Below are 14,174 nucleotides of genomic sequence, written 5' to 3'. Positions count from 1 at the left end.
AATTGAACACTGCCCTGGGACAAGGACTTGCACGGGGATCGTTGCAAGTCTGCATCTTCTGATGCGGCAAGGATCCCTTCTGATGGGCACACTTTTAGGCAGTGACCTGGGTGTCAGAGATGCTTCCAGGGGTCTTCCCCATGCTGTTCCCATGTCTTTTTAGCACTGTATGCATGTGTCACACAGAACATGGCCAGATAAGGTTGTAAAATGTTAAAATGACATTTCCCGGTGAATGCATTTGTCACGGTTGAAAGCAATACAAAAGTGCAAAAACGCATAAAAAATGCTACTTGTGAACATAGCCCAAGGTGTGGAGGAGTATTTTTGTTTTTGGTTATTTATTTTACCTTATACACAAGTCTTTACCCTGGAAAAGATGTTCCTTAACCCCTTTCCGACCTGGTGAGTAATAGTACGCACCAGGTTGGGAAGGCCGGTTCAGCGGGGGCTCCGGCGGTGAGGCCGCACTGAAGCGAGCACATGTCAGCTGATTATTGGAATCGCAATCCACCCGCGGCTGTTAACATGTTAAATCTCTGACAGTGGCATTTAACTCGCGCTTCTGGGAGTCCTAAGCCCCGCCCATCAATGACCCCGTCACGTGATCGCGGGTCACCAATGGGTGGGCATGACAACTCAGGGTCTGCAGCAGACGCCTGTGGGTGTCATGTCTCAATTGCTATGAGCGCCACCTAGTGGTCAGCGCTCATAGCAAGTGAGCATTTCTCCTGCATACAAGCGATCTGCTCATCGCTTGTATGCAGTAGAAGCAATCAGACAACTGCTGCTTCTAGTCTCCTCTGGAGACCATAGAAGCAAGCAGAAAGTGTAAAAAAAAAGTTTTTAAAAAAAAAAAATAAATAAAAAATATATAAAGGTTTAAGTCACCCCCCTTTCGCCCCATTCAAAATAAAATATATATACAGTGCCTACAAGTAGTATTCAACCCCCTGCAGATTTAGTTGGTTTGATAAGATGCAAATAAGTTAGAGCCTTCAAACTGCAAACGAGAGTAGGTTTTATGAACAGAAGCATAAATCTTACAAACTAAAAAGTTATGTTGCTCAGTTGAATTTTATAAAATTTTAAACATAAAAGTGTGGGTCAATTATTATTCAACCCCTATGTTTAATATTTTGTGGAATAACCCTTGTTTGCAATTACAGCTAATAATTGTCTTTTATAAGACCTGATCAGGCCGGCACAGGTCTGTGGAGTTATCTTGGCCCACTCCTCCATGCAGATCTTCTCCAAGTTATCTAGGTTCTTTGGGTGTCTCATGTGGACTTTATTCTTGAGCTCCTTCCACAAGTTTTCAATTGGGTTAAGGTCAGGAGACTGACTAGGCCACTCCAACACCTTGACTTTTTCCCTCTTGAACCAGGCCTTGGTTTTCTTGGCTGTGTGCTTTGGGTCGTTGTCTTGTTGGAAGATGAAATTACGACCCATCTTAAGATCCTTGATGGAGGAGCGGAGGTTCTTGGCTAAAATCTCCAGGTAGGCCGTGCTATCCATCTTCCCATGGATGCGGACCAGATGGCCAGGCCCCTTGGCAGAGAAACAGCCCCACAGCATGATGCTGCCACCACCATGCTTGACTGTAGGGATGGTATTCTTGGGGTCGTATGCAGTGCCATCCAGTCTCCAAACGTCACGTGTGTGGTTGGCACCAAAGATCTCGATCTTGGTCTCATCAGACCATAGAACCTTGAACCAGTCTGTCTCAGAGTCCTCCAAGTGATCATGAGCAAACTGTAGACGAGCCTTGACATGACGCTTTGAAAGTAAAGGTACCTTACGGGCTCGTCTGGAACGGAGACCATTGCGGTGGAGTACGTTACTTATAGTATTGACTGAAACCAATCTCCCCACTGCCATAAGATCTTCCCGGAGCTCCTTCCTTGTTGTCCTTGGGTTAGCCTTGACTCTTCGGACAAGCCTGGCCTCGGCACGGGAGGACACTTTCAAAGGCTGTCCAGGCCGTGGAAGGCTAACAGTAGTTCCATAAGCCTTCCACTTATGGATGATGCTCCCAACAGTGGAGACAGGTAGGCCCAACTCCGTGGAAAGGGTTTTGTACCCCTGGCCAGCCTTGTGACCCTCCACGATCTTGTCTCTGATGGCCTTGGAATGCTCTTTTGTCTTTCCCATGTTGACCATGTCTGAGTGCTGTTCACAAGTTTGGGGAGGGTCTTAAATAGTCAGAAAAGGCTGGCAAAAGAGATCTTTAATCCCCACATGTGAAGCTCATTATTCTTGGTGCCTGAACTACTTCTTAATACTTTAGGGGGACCAAACAGAATTCTTGTGGTTTGAGGGGTTGAATAATAAATGACACTCTGAATTAACTTTTAACGTTTTAAAAAAAAAACAAAAAAAAAAGCAAAAACAAAAGTTGCTGCAGTGCATTTCCCACTTCCAGGCTAATCTACAGTACAAATGTCACAATGCCAAGTTAATTCCGCATGTGTCAACCAGCTAAATCTGCAGGGGGTTGAATACTACTTGTAGGCACTGTATATAAAAAAAAAAACACATACACATATTTGGTATCGCCGCGTTCAGAATCACCCGATCTATCAATATAAAAGAAGAATTAATACAATCAGTAAACGGCGTAACGAGAAAAAAATTTTAAACGCCAGAATTAAGTTTTTTTGGTCGCTACAACTTTGCAATAAAATGCAATAACGGGCGATAAAAACATCGGATCTACCCCAAAACGGTATAAAAAAAAACGTCAGCCCGGCACGCAAAAAATAAGCCCTCACCTGGCCCCAGATCCCGAAAAATGGAGAAGCTAAGGGTCTCGGAAAATGGCGTCATTTTTTTTTGTTTTTTTAGCAAGTTTTGGATTTTTTTTTCACCACTTAAATAAAAAAGAACCTATACATGTTTGGTGTCTATGAACTCGTAACGACCTAGAAAATAATGATGGCAGGTCAGTTTTAGCAATCTGTGAACGTGGTAAAAAAAGGACCCAAAAAACAACTGTGGAATTGCATTTTTTTTGCAGTTTCACTGCACTTGGAATTTTTTTCCCATTTTCCAGCACACGATATGGTAAAACCAGTGATGGTGTTTAAAAGTACAACTCGTCCCTCAAAAAATAAGCCCTCACATGGCCATATTGAACGAAAATTAAAAAATGTTCTGGCTCTGGGAAGAAGGGGAGCAAAAAAGGAAAACACAAAAACAGAAAGACCCATGGTCGTTAAGGGGTTAACATATTTCACAGAAAAGCACTTTCACTTTCGTTTTTGAACGTTTTATTGTGAGCCTGTAAAAGTGGCTTAATACCTCTGACCACGTTGTTGACAGCAGTGACCTGGGGGTCAGAAATGCTTCCAGGGGCGATCCCCATGCTGTCCCCATGTCATTTGAGCACTGTCAGTATCGTTTTGGGCACTTTTTAGGCTTTCTACAGACTGCCGGGGGAGCCGCCGCAAAAATGTTCGGGTCTCCCATAGACTAACATTGGGCTCGTTGCTCGGGTCGAGCACTCGAGTATCACAGTGAGCTCGGCCCGAGCTTCGAGCACCCGAGCATTTTAGTGCTCGCTCAACACTAGTGGTTAGTTCTCCAAAGTGTTGGAACAATCTCCCTGCAGAGTTGCTTTAAAAACAAGCAAGTACCTAGAAGAATTGATGCTTTGACGTTGTCTTGAAGGCAAAGAGCAGTCACGCCAACTATGGGTTACATTTAGGTTTTTCATTTCTTAACTTTGAATTTTGTTAATTGATAAAAATAAACTTATCAACACGTATTTTTTGAAAGCATTCCTACTGTGCAGCATTTTTTGCATACCTTCCTAAAACTTTTTCACAGAACTGTATATGTTGTGACAGAGGCACTGGTATGGTATATGAGGGGAGGTATGTGTCGCACAGGTTACTAGCCTGCGTGAACTGAAACCAATGGATTTTCTGCCATCATGTTATATGCTGGTGGGTTAACTCACTTAAAGGGCGTGGTTTCAGGGGAATGACATAGAGATGGGAAGGACGGCATTCCCCATACCTCCACCTCCGGGTGTGACTGAGCAACGTTTAAATGTTCTGTCCTGTTTTTTTTTCTGTGTGTTGTGTTTGGAGAGGCAAGGTCTCCAGACTGGACAGCCATAGCTCAGGAGGGAGCTGAAGGTTGGACATAACCTGTGTGTGCAACCCGCACACACATATATGGACTGTGCAATAGGTTATCTTTTGTTTTTTTGTGGTTTAGCAAAGTAAGGCCGTATTTATTTTGCTGGAGTGCAGAGCTTTATGCTGGTAATAAAGCCTGCAAAGAAAACCTGGGTTCCTGAGTCTACTTCCGGAAGTGGCTGAGCGAGTCGTACTACCACAGTTGGTGCGTGAGTGTGTGCAAGATTCCAGGAACACGTGTACCTGCCACAGAGACCAGTGGATGTCCTGGGTAAAGGCCGCCAGCCAGCCAGAGAAGTCCGGCAGCATGGAGGAGCTCTTTAAGCACCTGGCCCAAAGCCAGCAAAGCATGCAGCAAATGCACTTGCAGACCCAGCAGAGCATGCAGCAGCAGCACCGAGAGCAGCTACAGCAGCAACGGGAGCAGTTACAGCAGCAATGGGAGCAGCAGCAGGAGACAAATAAACTCCTGATACAGCAAATCTGTGTCACCCCAGGCCTGGATGCCACAAACTTGTAAGGCTGTGTCTGAGAGCAGGAGGGAGGTTCTCTGGTCATGGACCATTTGCATGCAGCACCTCCTGCTCCAAGCCAGTAGGGGGAGCAGGCTGCCCCTATAAAAAACTGGTACTGAGGGCAGGGTTGGGGAGACCAGGACCCACTTCTGAAGCATCCAGAAGGGTTCCCAGAAGAGAGGGACAGGTCAGCCGCAGCTGAGGAGTCCAGGAGGCAAAGGAGGAACAGAAAGCCAGGGACAGAGGCGACGAGAGCCGGTCCTGGCAGAGAGAGACTACACAACCGGACACTGGGGTCCGAGGCTGTCAGGGTTGCAGGTCCTGCAGCAGATAACCAACCCGCAAGGGATTTTGGGTCCCTTGGCCTAAGAAGCCTGGAGGCTAAGCCACACAGAGGGACCGGTACAGCACGGAGAAGCTACAGGTACCTAAGGCCCGAGTCGCAAGCCATACAGGCGTAGTACACGGCAAGCTCAGGGACGTGGGCTATCATACCACTAAAGGGGGACATAGTCAGCAAGGGCAGAGAGAGAACGGTAGGCCTACCCACTCACCCTGGCAAGTGGAGCTCACCCGAATGCCCTCAGACACCCAGGTCCATTCCTACCCTGTACTCCTGGTGGGTCTGTGATAAGTTCTGCAGTAAAAGACCCTGGACTGCATTATTGGACTCTGTGTGATTACTGCGGCGCCTGCACCATCACCTCCAACATCCTATTACACTGCCCTGAGGCTACACTCCTCCCGTGGGGAGTTGTACTATTCCCTGCTGCATCCCCAACACTAGCCTCAGCGGTCTGCCTTGCAGCGGCGGTCCTCCCTGACCGCAATCCACGGGTGGTGTAGTCGGACATTACCTAAAACATATAAAAGGCTGCCACTGGTCTGACCACCCTGAGCCACGGGACCGGGTCGCCACTACTACTCCCAGCATTGCCCTGAAGCCCGGTCCCGAATGCCCCACGGCCCAGGGGGCGAGTCAGCTTTGGCGTAGTCGGCAAGATTGTGACCAACCCGCCACCAACGGGTATTGCGTGCAGAAAAAGACTGTACACATACCTTAAAAAGAAGTTTCCCGCCATCCGGAGCCGTCTCCCGCCGTTTTCAGCCGTCTCCCGCCATCTTCAGCAGTTTCCCGCCATCTTCAGCCGTTTTCCCGCCATCAGACGCCATCTTCAGGATGCCGCGCGGGAAGAAGAGGTGCGTGGACGTCCAAAGCGTGCGAGACTTGAAGCCCCGCCCTACGCACCGACGTTGCGCAAGGTCCTGGAAGGGAGAGAGAGCGACGCTGACGTCACCAGGACGCGACGCAAGGTCCTCACACGGAGCAGCACCAGCGGAGCCGCGGCCTACAGAAGAGGATCGTCGGAAGGTAGGCCACGCTTAACTAGGGGGCAGGAAGATGACGGACGCGGAGGGGCCCTCTACAACCAGCGGGGCTGCAGCGGTGGTGATGCCGTTCTCTATGCCCTACATCCCCGGAGCAGCCTGGCTACCCCAATACTCAGGGGACCCCCATACCTTAACTGACTTTAGGGAAAGACTGCACAGTTTATTCAAAGTTTATCCCCTGACAGAAGAACAGAAAGTGAGCATTCTGACAGGGCAGCTCACCAGTGCAGCCCAGCGGGAAGTGAAATCATGGTCAGATGAGGAGAAAAGGACTGTAAAGGACATTCTGACCTGGCTGCGGAGTACCTTTGACACCCGTACCTCAGCAGAAATTAAAATGCGGTTCTATGGCTGTAAGCAGCGGGCCCAGGATAGTATCAGAGACTATGCCTTGAACCTGCAAGAAGCCCTGAGAGCTATCAAACAAACTGACCCTGGTAGCGTGCAGGACTCTGATAAACTGTTGACTGACCAGTTCATAGAAGGTCTGCTGTCCAGCGCCCACAGAGCCCAACTGCGCCTCATGGCCCTACAGAACCCCGATTTGACTTTTGCGCAGTTCAAGGATCGGGCCATCCGGGTGCTCAGAGAACCCACAGCAGGTGGCGCTGTAGCTTCCCGGCGCCCTGCCATCACTTACCACCAGGGGGCAGCGCCCTACCCCGCAGACCATGTGGGGGCTGATGCACAGGCCCTAAATCCATCCCAGCCTGCAGACCTGCACCATCAGGTCCAGGAGCTAACAAAGAGTGTGGCTGCATTAACCAGGACCGTACAGTCGTTGCAGGTGGAACCGTCAAGACCAATCGAGCTGGCTTCCAGTCCGGAGAATGTCCCATGGCGTTGACAGAGGAGGATCCCGCCGTTCAGAGGGAGGCCCGCCAACCGCTACACTGAGGATGGACAGCCGATTTGCCGCCGTTGCAGTCAGCCAGGACACATAGCAAGGTACTGTACTTTAAATGGGTCCGACCTGTGGCAGAGGGCCAACCCCCAGGCATAAGGTCATCAGGCCCATCTAATTGACGTGATAAGTACGTGGGGGGACGCCCGGTCTTACCCGTAGTGCTGGACGGTATCCCCATGAGTACACTGCTGGACACTGGGTCTCAAGTGACTACCATCCCCTACGTACTTTTCAAGCGGTACTGGAGTGACGCTGACATAACCCGCTACCCAGACGATGACTTAAGCATCATTGCCAGCAATGGCCAACCCGTGCCGCAGGTGGGGTTCAGAGAGATGACCATCAAGATTGGTAAGGTGGAACTGCCGGCACAGGGAGTGATCATTGTGGACATTGACCGTCGTGAAAGTCACCCTAAAATAACTGTGGGTACTAATGTAATTGAAAACTGTCTTTCAGAAGTAATTGTGATTTTACAGCAGGTGGCGATGAATGCGAGCTCCAGCCAACAGAGGGTCCTCCAGAAAGAGATAAGAGCCCTGATGAGACGGCAGCAGGTAGAACTGTCTGGTGGTGAGATCGGTAGCGTAAGAATGAGTGACCCATTCCCCATTTCCATGCCTCCCAAAAGTGAAATGATGATCTGGTGTCGGACTGCAATCGGGTTGAGAGGCAGAGACTACCAAGCCATGGTAGAACCCGTGTACTCAGACAGCAGGCCCACCATTTTGACAGCCCGAGGGGTGGTTGATGTCCGTCATCGGAGGGTGCCCGTTCGCATTCTCAACATTGGGGAGAGGGAGGTACACCTACCCAGGTACGCTACACTTGCAAAACTGTTTGCTGTTGAGCACAAAGCTATCAGGGCCGTGGAACCGTTGCCTCCATCTCCACAGGCGGAGGGTAATGGCTCCCAGAAACAAAAGGAGGACTGGTGCCAGAAACTCCATGTGGGTGCTGACTCCACTCCCCTGCACCAAAAACAAGGAGTCTACCAGGTGGTTCAGGAGTACGAGAGAATTTTTAGTAAGCACCCGCTAGACTTCGGCAGAGTAAAAGGGATAGAACACCATATCCCCACGGGGAGCCACCCACCAATAAAAGAGAGACACAGGCCTGTACCCCCTGTACATTATCAGAACGCCAAAGGTATGCTGAGAGAAATGAAAGAAGCCGGGGTCATTAGAGATAGCTGTAGCCCCTGGGCAGCTCCCTTGGTTTTGGTAAAAAAGAAAGACGGTACCATGAGAATGTGCGTGGACTATAGACAAATCAATCGTATCACCCATAAAGATGCGTACCCGTTACCTAGGATAGAGGAGTCTTTAGCAGCTCTAAAATCAGCTAATTTCTTCTCTACTTTGGACCTTACTAGCGGGTACTGGCAGGTTCCTGTGGCAGAGGCGGACAAGGAGAAGACCGCCTTCACCACCCCGATGGGACTGAGCGAGTTCAACTGTATGCCCTTCGGGCTCTGCAACGCACCCGGGACCTTCCAGAGGCTGATGGAATGCTGTCTATGGCACCGAAGCTTGGAGACGGTCCTCCTTTACCTGGACGACGTGATCGTCTATTCGAAGACTTACGAGGACCATCTAAACCACCTGGCCGAGGTGTTCGAAGCTCTGGCAGGCTACGGCCTGAAAGTGAAGCCTTCAAAGTGCCACCTGTTAAAACCGAAGGTCCAATACCTAGGACACGTGGTGAGTGCAGAGGGAGTAGCCCCCGACCCCGACAAAGTTACAGCCATCAAGAGCTGGCCAAGCCCCTCTAACATCAAGGAAGTGAGGCAATTCCTCGGGTTGGTAGGCTACTACCGAAGGTTCATCCCCGGGTTCACTAAGATGGCAGCCCCTATGCAGGACCTCCTGATAGGGCAATCTAAATCCAGAAGTCACAAGCCATCCTTCAAGTGGGACAAGCCGGAAGAGGAGTCCTTCCACCAGTTGAAGATGGCCCTCACGGGGGATGAGATCCTGGCCTACCCCAATTATGGCCAGCCTTTTATCCTCCACATAGATGCCAGTAATGTGGGGCTGGGAGCCATACTGTCACAGAACCAACAGGGCAGAGAAAGGGTGATCGCGTATGCCAGCCGGAAGCTGAGGCCCGCTGAAAGAAACCCGGAGAACTACAGCTCCTTCAAGCTAGAATTCTTGGCAGTGGTATGGGCCGTCACAGAACGGTTTAAGCATTACCTGGCCTCCGCAAAGTTCACCGTGTACACGGACAACAACCCGTTGACACATCTGGACAATGCAAGACTAGGTGCCCTAGAACAGCGGTGGATGGCCCAGCTATCCAATTATGACTTCACAATCAAATACCGGGCGGGCAGAACCAACGCCAACGCAGACGCCCTATCAAGAATGCCCCACCTACCTGAAGGGGAAGACGACTCGGAAGAGCTGGAGGAAATAGAGCTCCCTGCGTTCCACCGGTATGGGGCCACTCAGCATTCTCACCGGGTAAGAGATAAAGACTTAACCACCGTCATGTTCAATCCCTTACCCCACCATGGCTGGGCTAAAATGCAAGATAGCAACCCTGCAATACGCCTGGTGAAAGACATGTTAACCCAGGAAGACGCTAGCCCTGGCCCGGACGCTCCAGAGGAAGCCAAGCAGGTATGGAAGGAGAAAAGCAGGCTATTCCTCTATGAGGGTAAGCTGTGCAGAAGGCTTGTCAACCACCGGACGCACGAGCTGACCTGGCAGATAGTGGTCCCAAGGCGAGATGCAGAAATGGTCCTGGAGGCCTACCATGACAGAGCGGGACACTTCAGGTGGAAGAAACTGGAGTTCCTACTGAGAGAGCGGTTCTACTGGGTCAGCATGAGAAGGGCCATCGAGAAGTGGAGCAGGGACTGAGGCCCATGTCACCTCAGAAGGAAGGACCGTACCAGCCAGCAGACACCCTTGAGGCCCATCGTCACCAGGCAGCCTCTTGAGCTGGTAGCTCTGGACCATGTGAAATTGGCTCCAAGCCGGTCAGGCTACGTCTATGCCCTGACAATTGTGGACCATTACTCCCGGTTCCTGGTAGTGGTTCCTGTTAAAGACCTGACAGCCCAAACAGCGGCCAGGGCCTTCCAGCAACACTTCTGCCGTCCACAAGGGTATCCGGAACAGGTCTTGACAGATCAAGGTCCAGCGTTTGAGGCTGAAGTATTCCAGGAGATCTGCAACCTCTACGGCTGTAGGAAGATTCGGACAATGCCTTACCACCCGCAAACCAACGGGCTGTGTGAGAAGATGAACAATATCGTCATTGATCTCCTCAAGACGTTACCCCTGGAAGAACGCAGCCTGTGGCCGGAGAATCTGCCAGACCTGATTGACTTGTACAACCATATCCCGGTGAATGCTACAAATTGCACCCCGGCTTACCTGATGCGAGCAAGACCAGGTAAGCTGCCGATCAACCTGGAAATGGGAATCCTGACACCTGAGGACACCTCCCCAGACGCGGACTGGGATACGGAACGGCGGCTACAGTACAAGAAGGTACAGGAGAGTGTGGAGAGGAGTCTGGCTCAAGCAAGAGAGGCTCTTCAACCAACACGCCCTTGCTGGTCCCCTGGAACCTGGTGAGCAGGTCCTGAAGCGGAAGAGAAGGTTACACAAGCTGGATGACCAGAGGGAGAGAGACCCGTACACAGTACTGCAGTCCGACCACGACAACCCGAAGGTATGTGTGATTACCACGGATGGAGGAGAAACCACTAGCACCATCTCCAGAGACCACCTAAAACGGTGCCCCGAGCAACTACAGAGTCCAAGTGAAGATCAAGATGACCTTGAACCCACAGAGGACAAGGAAGAGATGATCAGCACAGTTCTCGGAGAGTTCCCAGGGACCTGGACTCAAATAAATGGCGCAATAGTGGTAACCGTCCTACACTTCCTTCAGCCTACCCAGCAGGAGCCTACAGGAGGACAGGAAGAACAAGAAGATCAAGCGTCCCCAGAGGTGGAAGAACCCATGCCAGCAGCCCAGGAGAGTCTGCCCTCTGCTGACAGTGAGCCTGCCATGCCTGCGGTAAGCCAAAGGACCCGCAGACAGCTGCCTGCCCTGCCTGTACACCCAGCTAGTAGCTGTACCCTCAATGATAGTGGGGAAAGCCAGGTTGGTCCACCACCAGACAGTGGGTTAAGGAGGTCAACCAGGAGCACTAGGGGTCAAACACCAGCTCGCTGGAGGATATAGGTACAAGATCTAAATGTACCATGTATATATTTAATATGTTTGTTACCTGTAACTAATAGTGTTTTCTCTAGTTTTTCTAGATATATGGACTGACAGGTTATGAACTTTGGATAACCGGAACTACCTTGTAAATAGTTGCACTTGGTGCCTCTTGCGAAGACGGCCACGGAAGAAAAACCTGTCTGGCGTGGTCCCGAGGGGTCCAAAGTAGTTTGCTTCGCCTTGCAGCCACGCCCAGGGCCAACGTTTGGGGTTTGCTTTGGACAGGTCCCCGCACCGGTTGAGACTTTGGCCATACTGTGACCTAAAGAACTCAATATGTGGTGTTGTTTGTTGTTTTCTTCTCTGTTATGTTTATGTTATAATTTATACTCTGTATCGTGTTTCTTGTTTAGTCCCCGAGTACTAAGCTTTCCTATGGGGGAATGTGTCACCCCAGGCCTGGATGCCACAAACTTGTAAGGCTGTGTCTGAGAGCAGGAGGGAGGTTCTCTGGTCATGGACCATTTGCATGCAGCACCTCCTGTCCCAGGCCAGTAGGGGGAGCAGGCTGCCCCTATAAAAACTGGTACTGAGGTCAGGGTTGGGGAGACCTGGACCCACTTCTGAAGCATCCAGAAGGGTTCCCAGAAGAGAGGGACAGGTCAGCCGCAGCTGAGGAGTCCAGGAGGCAAAGGAGGAACAGAAAGCCAGGGACAGAGGCGACGAGAGCCGGTCCTGGCAGAGAGAGACTACACAACCGGACACTGGGGTCCGAGGCTGTCAGGGTTGCAGGTCCTGCAGCAGATAACCAACCCGCAAGGGATTTCTGGTCCCTTGGCCTAAGAAGCCTGGAGGCTCCGCCACACAGAGGGACCGGTACAGCACGGAGAAGCTACAGGCACCTAGGGCCCGAGTCGCAAGCCATACAGGCGTAGTACACGGCAAGCTCAGGGACGTGGGCTATCATACTACTAAAGGGGGAGATAGTCAGCAAGGGCAGAGAGAGAACGGTAGGCCTACCTACTCACCCTGGCCAGTGGAGCTCACCCGAATGCCCTCAGACACCCAGGTCCATTCCTACCCTGTACTCCTGGTGGGTCTGTTATAAGTTCTGCAGTAAAAGACCCTGGACTGCATTATTGGACTCTGTGTGATTACTGCGGCGCCTGCACCATCACCTCCAACATCCTATTACACGGCCGGCCGGCCGAGACCAATCAGCGAGATTGCTGTCAAATTTAAACAACGCTCTGCTGATTGGTCGATTTTATCGCCAAATTTAAACAAGCTCTCCGGTCCTCACTAACACAGTTCGCTGATTGGTCGCGGCCGCCACCCGTGACCAATCACTGATATTGCCGCCAAATTTAAACACCGTTTTGCTGATTGCGCCCGGTCGGCCGCATACATATTCTAGAATACCCGATGCATTAGAATCGGGCCACCATCTAGTATATATATATATATATATATATATATATATATATATATATATATATGTATATATATATATATATATATATATATATACACAGTGCCTACAAGTAGTATTCAACCCCCTGCAGATTTAGCTGGTTTGATATGATGCAAATAAGTTAGAGCCTTCAAACTGCAAACGAGGGTAGGTTTTATGAACAGAAGCATAAATCTTACAAACCAAAAAGTTATGTTGCTCAGTTGAATTTTATTAAATTTTAAACATAAAAGTGTGGGTCAATTATTATACAACTCCTATGTTTAATATTTTGTGGAATAACCCTTGTTTGCAATTACATCTAATAATCGTCTTTTATAAGACCTGATCAGGCCGGCACAGGTCTGTGGAGTTATCTTGGCCCACTCCTCCATGCAGATCTACTCCAAGTTATCTAGGTTCTTTGGGTGTCTCATGTGGACTTTATTCTTGAGCTCCTTCCACAAGTTTTCAATTGGGTTAAGGTCAGGAGACTGACTAGGCCACTCCAACACCTTGACTTTTTCCCTATTGAACCAGGCCTTGGTTTTCTTGGCTGTGTGCTTTGGGTCGTTGTCTTGTTGGAAGATGAAATTACGACCCATCTTAAGATCCTTGATGGAGGAGCGGAGGTTCTTGGCCAAAATCTCCAGGTAGGCCGTGCTATCCATCTTCCCATGGATGCGGACCAGATGGCCAGGACCCTTGGCAGAGAAACAGCCCCACAGCATGATGCTGCCACCACCATGCTTGACTGTAGGGATGGTATTCTTGGGGTCGTATGCAGTGCCATCCAGTCTCCAAATGTCACGTGTGTGGTTGGCACCAAAGATCTCGATCTTGGTCTCATCAGACCATAGAACCTTGAACCAGTCTGTCTCAGAGTCCTCCAAGTGATCATGAACAAACTGTAGACGAGCCTTGACATGACGCTTTGAAAGTAAAGGTACCTTACGGGTTCGTCTGGAATGGAGACCATTGCGGTGGAGTGCGTTACTTATGGTATTGACTGAAACCAATGTCCCCACTGCCATGAGATCTTCCCGGAGCTCCTTCCTTGTTGTCCTTGGGTTAGCCTTGACTCTTCGGACAAGCCTGGCCTCGGCACGGGAGGACACTTTCAAAGGCTGTCCAGGCCGTGGAAGGCTAACAGTAGTTCCATAAGCCTTCCACTTACGGATGATGCTCCCAACAGTGGAGACAGGTAGGCCCAACTCCTTGGAAAGGGTTTTGTACCCCTGGCCAGCCTTGTGACCCTCCACGATCTTGTATCTGATGGCCTTGGTATGCTCCTTTGTCTTTCCCATGTTGACCATGTCTGAGTGCTGTTCACAAGTTTGGGGAGGGTCTTAAATAGTCAGAAAAGGCTGGCAAAAGAGATCTTTAAGCCACACATGTGAAGCTCATTATTCTTGGTGCCTGAACTACTTCTTAATACTTTAGAGGGACCAAACAGAATTCTTGTGGTTTGAGGGGTTGAATAATAAATGACACTCTGAATTAACTTTTAACTTTTAAAAAAAAAAAAAAAATTTGCTGCAGTGCATTTCCCACTTCCAGGCTGATCT

This window comes from Phyllobates terribilis, unplaced genomic scaffold (genome assembly GCF_046119375.1).
Source record: "Phyllobates terribilis strain yellow unplaced genomic scaffold, ASM4611937v1 Scaffold_1__5_contigs__length_1240528914, whole genome shotgun sequence".
Classification (NCBI taxonomy): Eukaryota; Metazoa; Chordata; class Amphibia; order Anura; family Dendrobatidae; genus Phyllobates; species Phyllobates terribilis.
The sequence above is the reverse complement of the archived record's forward strand: the minus strand, read 5'-3'. Positions refer to the sequence as shown.